This window comes from Aegilops tauschii, chromosome 2 (assembly GCF_002575655.3).
Source record: "Aegilops tauschii subsp. strangulata cultivar AL8/78 chromosome 2, Aet v6.0, whole genome shotgun sequence".
In the NCBI taxonomy this organism is placed as follows: domain Eukaryota; kingdom Viridiplantae; phylum Streptophyta; class Magnoliopsida; order Poales; family Poaceae; genus Aegilops; species Aegilops tauschii.
Genome location: NC_053036.3, coordinates 498,845,433 through 498,856,573, shown reverse-complemented (window position 1 = coordinate 498,856,573; position 11,141 = coordinate 498,845,433).

Genomic DNA, 11,141 nt, shown 5'->3' with positions numbered 1-11,141 from the left:
AAATACTAAACGATCGAGTGCTAAGCTAACGGAATGGGTCAAGTCAATCACATCATTCTCCTAATGATGTGATTCCGTTAATCAAATGACAACTCATGTCAATGGCTAGGAAACATAACCATCTTTGATCAATGAGCTAGTCAAGTAGAGGCATACTAGTGACACTCTATTTGTCTATGTATTCATGCAAGTATTATGTTTCCGGTTAATAAAATTCTATCATGAATAATAAACATTTATCATGATATAAGGAAATAAATAATAACTTTATTATTGCCTCTAGGGCATATTTCCTTCAGTCTCCCACTTGCACTAGAGTCAATAATCTAGATTACACGGTAATGATTCTAACACCCATGGAGCCTTGGTGCTGATCATGTTTTGCTCGTGGAAGAGGCTTAGTCAACGGGTCTGCAACATTCAGATCCGTATGTATCTTGCAAATTTCTATGTCTCCCACCTGGACTAGATCCCGGATGGAGTTGAAGCGTCTCTTGATGTGCTTGGTTCTCTTGTGAAATCTGGATTCCTTTGCCAAGGCAATTGCACCAGTATTGTCACAAAAGATTTTCATTGGACCCGATGCACTAGGTATGACACCTAGATCGGATATGAACTCCTTCATCAAGACTCCTACATTTGTTGCTTCCGAAGCAGCTATGTACTCCGCTTCACACGTAGATCCCTGTAACACCCACGATGCGGCTATATCTCCCACGTGTCGAGGCACGACTTAGAGGCATAACCGCATAGTGGTTTTGTCGCAAGAAGGGTCATCTTCACACAATCCCATGTAATGAACAAGAATGGGATAAAGAGTTGGCTTACAATCGCCACTTCACACAATACAAAAATATCAATCATACATCATCCAAAAATACAATCATATAGACCGACTACGGTCAAAATCCAGATGAAAATAAGACAACCCCAAATGCTAGATCCCCGATCGTCCCAACTAGGCTCCACTACTGATCATCAGGAAAAGACACATAATAACGACCACGTTTCTCGTCGAACTCCCACTTGAGATCGACGCCATCGTCTCCACTAGCATCGTCGGCACCTGCAACTGTTTTGGAAGTATCTGTGAGTCACGGGGACTCAGCAATCTCACACCCGCGAGATCAAGACTATTTAAGCTTGTAGGACAAGGAGGAGTAGTGAGGTGGAGCTGCGGCGGAAAAGCATATATGGTGGCTAACTTGCGCATATGAGAGCGAGAAGAGAAGCAACGGAACGGACGTCATCTAGCACTGACCAAGAAGTGATCCTGAACACCTGCTTACGTCATACATAACACAGACCGTGTTCACTTCCCGGACTCCGCCGAGAAGAGACCATCATGGTTACACACGCACTTGGTGTATTTTAATTGGGTCAGGTGACAAGTTATCTACAACCGGACATTAACAAATTCCCATCTGCCTCATAACCGCGGGCACGGCTTTCGAAAGATAATACCCTGCAGGGGTGTCCCAACTTAGCCCATCATAAGCTCTCACGGTCAACGAAGGATAAACCTTCTCCCGGAAAGACCCGATCAGTCTCGGAATCCCGGTTTACAAGACATCTCGACAATGGTAAAACAAGACCAGCAAAGCCGCCCGAATGTGCCGACAAATCCCGATAGGAGCTGCACATATCTCGTTCTCAGGGCACACCGGATTGTCCAAGCTTCCGATAGGCCAGTCCAGAGTTGCCCCTGGTGGCCACCGGCGACTGACTGTTTGGACCAATACTCAAAGGAGCACTGGCCCGGGGGTTTAAAATAAAGATGACCCTCGGGCTCTAGAAAACCCGGGGGAAAAAGGTATAGGTCGCAAATGGTAAAACCAAGGTTGGGCCTTGCTGGAGGAGTTTTATTCAAGGCGAACTGTCAAGGGGGTCTCATAAATCACCCGACCGCGTAAGGAACGCAAACTCAAGGAACATAATCCCGGTATAACAGTAACTAGGGCGACAAGAGTGGAACAAAACACCAGGCATAAGGCCGAGCCTTCCACCCTTTACCAAAATATATAGATGCATTAATTAAATAAGAGATATTGTGATATCCCAACATATCCATGTTCCGACATGGAACAAACTTCAACTTCACCTGCAACTAGCAACACTATAAGAGGGGCTGAGCAAAAGCGGTAACATAGTCAAACAACGGTTTGCTAGGAGAGGATGGTTAGAGGATGACATGGCTAAAAATAGGAGACATGATATAGCAAGTGATAGGTAGCGAGCATGGCAATAGAGCGAACAATTAGCATAGCAAAGATAGAAGTGATTTCGAGGGGTGGTCATCTTGCCTGCAAGATTCTCAGAGTTGTCGAAAGCTTGATCCTCGTAAGCGTACTCGACAGGTTCCTCGTTCATGAACTCGTCTCCCGGCTCTACCCAAGACAAGAGCACAAACAAACGGAACCACAATCAACAACGAGAAATGCGCAAGCAACATGATGCAAAACATGTATGATATGCAAGATATGATATGCGATGCATATGCGTGCTCCGGAAGGAAAAAGATGAACATGGCAGTAAATTAGCAAACCAAGCATGCCACTGGAAAGATGAGATGATTTCGGTCGAAATCGATATAAAGACCACCGGAATCGGATGCACGGGTTGCAAATGGCAAGCAAAACAAGAATGACACTAATCTGCGATAAACAGCAAGATAGCACTTAAAATGCAACAAGTAACAATGCTACAGCACCCCAACATAGCAACAAAGCACATGTCAGTAATCGACAGGAGATGCTTGACAAAAGATGAACACTGAGCTACGGCTAGTTCACAACATATCAAGCTCAAACAAGCATGGCAAAAGTGCAAAAGATTACAGGTTCACAGACTTGGTGAAAAACTGGACATGGCAGAAATCATCATCAGGTAGCAATGTTCAGAGCACGGAATCAACATGCTACAGGAACTTAACATAGCAAAACAAGGCATGGCAGTGTTCTACTAAATGCACATGACAAAAGTCCCTTACTGACCATAAGCAAAAAAGGATCAGAAGATATGATGGAAAGCATGTAAACATAGCAAGTTTCGTTATCAGGTTTCAGACTTAGCAGAAAACAGAGCATGGCAGAAATATTAATATGTAGGCCTCTTTGTGAGCTTGATGCACTCACTACACAGAAATGCGTGACAAACCAAGCATACCTATAGCAAGATGGCATGTTTATGAAGCTATCCATGGCAAGAACAATTGCATAGCATGTATGGGTCAACTACAATAAGCTTGGCAAAAATGCATATCATGTTAAGAATCTGCCAGAAATATTTTATAGCAAAAGTAGATCAAGATTGAGTCATGCTATGGTACTCTAAAATTGCAAACAATTGCAGGAATGGATCTATTACAACTATAGCTACAAAACATCCTTACTGAACATCTCCAAAATATGCATGGATCTCTCTGTAGCATCAAGTTTACATGGCAACAAAATTACAGCAGACAGACAGAGAAATCACTAATTCCCTGAAATCAGAAATATTACGGGGCCTACTTTGCATGCTTGTGCTAGTCACCACAGAGATCACAAAAATACATGGACTACACCGCTGGAAAGATGGCATGTCATACTTCAAAACACATGTAGAGCTCATGCTCAAAAGATGCACAGAATAAATGATACAAAAATGACAAATCTCCAAGTTCTGTTGAGAACCAGAGAATAACAGCGACTAGCCCTCTTCCAATGAAGATTTGGGCATCAATATGACCTCTAATGAACATGGTGCAATTGAACAAAATGAAGAGCATCACGAGGCGAACAATTTGACATATTACATGCGCGAATCGAAGCTACATGCAAGAAATTACGTCATCGGGAACAAGTGCATATACTGATAAGATTCCAGGACTTGGAAGAAAAAAGGGGGGACGAAGTCAACGCGTCCTATAGCTCGGGCGATCGGATCTGGGGGAGGTCGAGGGAGCTCGAGCTCGGCTCGGCCGATGGCGGCGAGGCAGGGGCCGGCGGGGGCCCGGCCGGAGGAGGGCGCCGGCGGCGGAGGAGGGGCGCCGGAGGTGGGGGTCGCCGGCGGGGGCGGCGAGCGCCGGCGGAGGCGCGGCGGCGGGGGCCGGCCGGCGGCGGGCAGCGGCGGCGGCCGGTGGCGGCGGCGGGCGAGCCGCGGGAGGCGACGGACGGTGGCGGCGGGGGAGGAGCGGGCCGCGGGGGCCGGCGATGGGCCTGTGGGCCGGCGGCGGCGGGAGAACCCGGCGGCGACATGGCGCGCCGCGATTCGTCGGTTGCGGCGGCGGACGTGTCCGGCCGACGGCGGACGCGTCCGGCGGCGCGGAGGGAAAAATTTAGGGTTTCGACTGCAGTTTCATTTTTCGGGATGCCCACATATAAATAGGTAGAGGGAGTTAGGAGACTCCAAATGAGGTGCGGTTTTCGCCCACACGATCGTGATCGAACGACCTAGAGCATGGAAGAGAGTTTGGTGGGTTTTGGGCTGGTTTTAGAGGGGGTTTTTGCTGGATACTCAAATGGACTTTGCGGATGCCCGGTTAACCGTTGGAGTACCAAACGACCTCCGAATGGAACAAACTTGACCGGTAGTCTCCGGGTGGTATATTAAGGCCACTTGACAAGCCTCGGTCCATTCCGAGAAAGTTTGACACACGCACACGAAAGAAAACAAGAGGGGTGCACCGGAGGAGATAGGAGCGCCGGATTGCAAAACGGACAACGGGGAAAATGCTCGGATGCATGAGACGAACACGTATGCGAATGCAATGCACATGATGACATGATATGAAAATGCATGACATGACAAAATACAAAACGAAAAACAAAACCCGACAACGGAGGGAAAATCATAACACATAGCCGGAAATGGCAAGAGTCGGAGTTACAAATATGGCAAGTTACATGCGGGGTGTTACAATCCCGCCACGACGCTTTGTTTAGAACTGCACCAACTGACAGCTCCACCGTTCAATGTAAACACGTATCCGGTTTGCGATTTAGAATCGTCCGGATCACTGTCAAAGCTTGCATCAACGTAACCATTTACGATGAGCTCTTTGTCACCTCCATAAACGAGAAACATATCCTTAGTCCTTTTCAGGTATTTCAGGATGTTCTTTACCGTTGTCCAGTGATCCACTCCTGGATTACTTTGGTACCTCCCTCCTAAACTTATATCAAGGCACACATCAGGTCTGGTACACAACATTGCATACATGATAGAGCCTATGGCTGAAGCATAGGGAACATCTTTCATCTTCTCTCTATCTTCTGCAGTGGTCGGGCATTGAGTCTTACTCAACTTCACACCTTGTAACACAGGCAAGAACCCTTTCTTTGCTTGATCCATTTTGAACTTCTTCAAAACTTTGTCAAGGTATGTGCTTTGTGAAAGTCCAATTAAGCGTCTTGATCTATCTCTATAGATCTTGATGCCCAATATGTAAGCAGCTTCACCGAGGTCCTTCATTGAAAAACTCTTATTCAAGTATCCCTTTATGCTATCCAGAAATTCTATATCATTTCCAATCAGCAATATGTCATCCACATATAATATCAGAAATGCTACAGAGCTCCCACTCACTTTCTTGTAAATACAGGCTTCTCCAAAAGTCTGTATAAAACCAAATGCTTTGATCACAATATCAAAGCGTTTATTCCAATTCCGAGAGGCTTGCACCAGTCCATAAATGGATCGCTAGAGCTTGCACACTTTGTTAGCTCCCTTTGGATCGACAAAACCTTCCGGTTGCATCATATACAACTCTTCTTCTAGAAATCCATACAGGAATGCAGTTTTGACATCCATTTGCCAAATTTCATAATCATAAAATGCGGCAATTGCTAACATGATTCGGACGGACTTAAGCATCGCTACGGGTGAGAAGGTCTCATCGTAGTCAATCCCTTGAACTTGTCGAAAACCTTTCGCAACAAGTCGAACTTTATAGACAGTAACATTACCGTCAGTGTTAGTCTTCTTCTTGAAGATCCATTTATTCTCGATGGCTTGCCGATCATCGGGCAAGTCAACCAAAGTCCACACTTTGTTCTCATACATGGATCCCATCTCAGATTTCATGGCCTCAAGCCATTTTGCGGAATCTAGGCTCACCATCGCTTCTTCATAGTTCGTAGGTTCGTCATGGTCTAGTAACATAACCTCCAGAATATGGTTACCGTACCAATTTGGTGCGGATCTTACTCTGGTTGACCTACGAGGTTCAGTAACAACTTGATCTGAAGTTTCATGATCATCATCATTAACTTCCTCACTAATTGGTGTAGACGTCACAGGAACCGGTTTCTGTGATGAACTATTTTCCAATAAGGGAGCAGGTACTATTACCTCATCAAGTTCTAATTTCCTCCCACTCACTTCTTTCGAGAGAAACTCCTTCTCTAGAAAGGATCCAAATTTAGCAACAAAAGTCTTGCCTTCAGATCTGTGATAGAAGGTGTACCCAACAGTTTCCTTTGGGTATCCTATGAAGACACATTTCTCTGATTTGGGTTCGAGCTTCAGGTTGAAGCTTTTTCACATAAGCATCGCAGCCCCAAACTTTAAGAAACGACAACTTTGGTTTCTTGCCAAACCACAGTTCATAAGGCGTCGTCTCAACGGATTTTGATGGTGCCCTATTTAACGTGAATGCAGCCGTCTCTAAAGCATAACCCTAAAACGATAGCGGTAAATCAGTAAGAGACATCATAGATCGCACCATATCTAGTAAAGTACGATTACGACGTTCGGACACACCATTACGCTGTGGTGTTCCGGGTGGCGTGAGTTGCGAAACTATTCCGCATTGTTTCAAATGTAGACCAAACTCGTAACTCAAATATTCTCCTCCACGATCAGATCATAGAAACTTTATTTTCTTGTTATGATGATTTTCCACTTCACTCTGAAATTCTTTGAACTTTTCAAATGTTTCAGACATATGTTTCATTAAGTAGATATACCCATATCCGCTTAAATCATCTGTGAAGGTGAGAAAATAACGATACCCACCGCGAGCCTCAACATTCATTGGACCACATACATCTGTATGTATGATTTCCAACAAATCTGTTGCTCGCTCCATAGTTCCGGAGAACAGCGTTTTAGTCATCTTGCCCATGAGGCACGGTTCACAAGTACCAAGTGATTCATAATCAAGTGGTTCCAAAAGTCCATCAGTATGGAGTTTCTTCATGCGCTTTACACCGATATGACCTAAACGGCAGTGCCACAAATAAGTTGCACTATCATTATTAACTTTGCATCTTTTGGCTTCAATATTATGAATATGTGTATCACTACGATCGAGATCCAACAAACCATTTTCATTGGGTGTATGACCATAGAAGGTTTTATTCATGTAAACAGAACAACAATTATTCTCTAACTTAAATGAATAACCGTATTGCAATAAACATGATCAAATCATATTCATGCTCAACGCAAACACCAAATAACACTTATTTAGGTTTAACACTAATCCCGAAAGTATAGGGAGTGTGTGATGATGATCATATCAATTCTTGGAACTACTTCCAACACACATCGTCACCTCGCCCTTTACTAGTTTCTGTTTATTCTGCAACTCCCGTTTCGAGTTACTACTCTTAGCAACTGAACTAGTATCAAATACTGGGGGGTTGCTATAAACACTAGTAAAGTACACATCAATAACATGTATATCAAATATACCTTTGTTCACTTTGCCATCCTTCTTATCCGCCAAATACTTGGGGCAGTTCCGCTTCCAGTGACCAGTCCCTTTGCAGTAGGAGCACTTAGTCTCAGGCTTAGGTCCAGACTTGGGCTTCTTCACTTGAGCAGCAACTTGCTTGCCTTTCTTCTTGAAGTTCCCCTTCTTTCCTTTGCCCTTTTCTTGAAACTAGTGGTCTTGTTAACCATCAACACTTGATGCTTTTCTTGATTTCTACCTTCGTCGATTTCAGCATCACGAAGAGCTTGGGAATCGTTTCCGTTATCCCTTGCATATTATAGTTCATCATGAAGTTCTAGTAACTTGGTGAACGTGACTAGAGAATTCTGTCAATCACTATTTTATCTGGAAGATTAACTCCCACTTTATTCAAGCGATTGTAGTACCCAGACAATCTGAGCACATGCTCACTGCTTGAGCTATTCTCCTCCATCTTATTGGCAAAGTACTGTCAGAGGTCTCATACCTCTCGACATGGGCACGAGTATGAAATACCAATTTCAACTCTTGGAACATCTTATATGCTCCGTGGCGTTCAAAACATTTTTGAAGTCCCGGTTCTAAGCCGTAAAGCATGGTGCACTAAACTATCAAGTAGTCATCATACCGAGCTTTTGTCAAAACGTTCATAACGTCTGCATCTGCTCCTGCAATAGTTCTGTCACCTAGCGGTGCATCAAGGACATAATACTTCTGTGCAGCAATGAGGTTAATCCTCAGATCACGGACCAAGTCCGCATCATGGCTACTAACATCTTTCAACTTTGCTTTCTCAAGGAACGCATTAAAATTCAACGGAACAACAGCACGGGCCATTTATCTACAATCAACATAGACAAGCAAAATACTATCAGGTACTAAGTTCATGATAAATTTAAGTTCAATTAATCATATTACTTAAGAATTCCCACTTAGCATCTTCGAAGCACCGCCATGATCACCATCATCACCGGCGCGACACCTTGATCTCCATCGTAGCATCGTTGTCGTCTCACCAACTATTGCTTCTACGACTATCGCTACCGCTTAGTGATAAAGTAAAGCAATTGCAGGGCGATTGCATTGCATACAATAAAGCGACAACCATATGGCTCCTGCCAGTTGCCAATAACTCGGTTACAAAACATGATCATCTCATACAATAAAATATAGCATCATGCCTTGACCATATCACATCACAACATGCCCTGCAAAAACAAGTTAGACATCCTCTACTTTGTTGTTGCAAGTTTTACGTGGCTGCTACGGGCTGAGCAAGAACCGTACTTACCTACGCATCAAAACCACAACGATAGTTCATCAAGTTAGTGTTGTTTTAACCTTCTCAAGGACCGGGCGTAGCCACACTCGGTTCAACTAAAGTTGGAGAAACTGACACCCGCCAGCCACCTGTGTGCAAAGCACGTCGGTAGAACCAGTCTCGCGTAAGCGTACGCGTAATGTCGGTCCGGGCCGCTTCATCCAACAATACCGCCGAACCAAAGTATGACATGCTGGTAAGCAGTATGACTAGTATCGCTCACAACTCACTTGTGTTCTACTCGTGCATATAACATCAACGCATAAAACCTGGCTCGGATGCCACTGTTGGGGAACGTAGTAATTTCAAAAAAAATCTACGCACACGCAAGATCATGGTGATGCATAGCAACGAGAGGGGAGAGTGTTGTCTACGTACCCTCATAGACCGTAAGCGGAAGCGTTTTATCAACGCGGTTGATGTAGTCGTACGTCTTCATGATCCGACCGATCCAAGTACCGAACGCACGTCACCTCCGAGTTATGCACACGTTCAGCTCGATGACGTCCTCGCCTTTCTTGATCCAGCAAGAGGGGCGAAGTAGTAGATGAGTTCCAGCAGCACGACGGCGTGGCGACGGTGTTGGTGAAGAACAATCTCCGCAGGGCTTCGCCTAAGCACTACGAAAACTATGACGGAGGATAAACTAGAGGGGACGGGGTTGCCGGCACACGGCTTGGTGTTTCTTGATGTGTCTTGGATGCTAGCCCTACCCCTCTATTTATATGTTGAGCCTTGGGGTCGAAACTTGGAGTAAAAGCCTCCACAAAGTCGGTTTCACCCGAAAGGCAAGAGTCCTTCTCGGACTCCAGGGCTAGACGCCAGGGTTCCCGGCGTCTGGACCCAGACACCAGGGACCCTGGCGTCTGGCCCCTGGACTCCGCAAAACTTCCTTTTGCGCTTTCCAAAAACCTCGTGGGCTTTCCCCTTTGGCCCAGATAAAGTGTTCTCGTGCCCAAACATTTCGGGAAACATCCGGAACCCCTTCCGATGGATTCCGGAACCTTTCCGGAGATCAAACACTACTATCCACATATCAATCTTTACTTCCGGACCATTCCGGAGTTCCTCGTCATATCCGTGATCTCATCCAAAACTCCGAACAACATTCGGTCACCAACATACATAACTCATAGTACTATATCATCAACGAACGTTAAGCGTGCGGACCCTACGGGTTCGAGAACTATGTAGACATGACCGAGACACCTCTCTGGTCAATAACCAATAGCGGGACCTGGATGCCCATATTGGCTCCTACATATTCTACGAAGATCTTTATCGGTCAGACCGCATAACAACATACGTTGTTCCCTTTGTCATCGGTATGTTACTTGCCCGAGATTCGATCGTCGGTATCTCAATACCTAGTTCAATCTCGTTACCGGCAAGTCTCTTTACTTGTTCCGTAATACATCATCCCGCAACTAACTCATTAGTTGCAATGCTTGCAAGGCTTATAGTGATGTGCATTACCGAGTGGGCCCAGAGATACCTCCCCGACAATCGGAGTGACAAATCTTAATCTCGAAATACGCCAACCCAACAAGTACCTTTGGAGACACCTGTAGAGCACCTTTATAATCACCCAGTTACGTTGTGACGTTTGGTAGCACACAAAGTGTTCCTCCGGTAAACGGGAGTTGCATAATGTCATAGTCATAGGAACATGTATAAGTCATGAAGAAAGCAATAGCAGAATACTAAACGATCGAGTGCTAAGCTAACGGAATGGGTCAAGTCAATCACATCATTCTCCTAATGATGTGATCCCGTTAATCAAATGACAACTCATGTCAATGGCTAGGAAACATAACCATCTTTGATCAACGAGCTAGTCAAGTAGAGGCATAATAGTGACACTCTGTTTGTCTATGTATTCATGCAAGTATTATGTTTCCGGTTAATACAATTGTAGCATGAATAATAAACATTTATCATGATATAAGGAAATAAATAATAACTTTATTATTGCCTCTAGAGCATATTTCCTTCACTCACGGGTACAGAAGGTTGCGGCGGTGGAAAAGTGGTTTCGTGGCTCCCCCTGATGTTTTTAGGGTATAAGAGTATATATAGGCGAAAGAAGTACGTCGGTGGAGCTACGAGGGGCCCACAAGGGTGGGGGGCACGCCTATC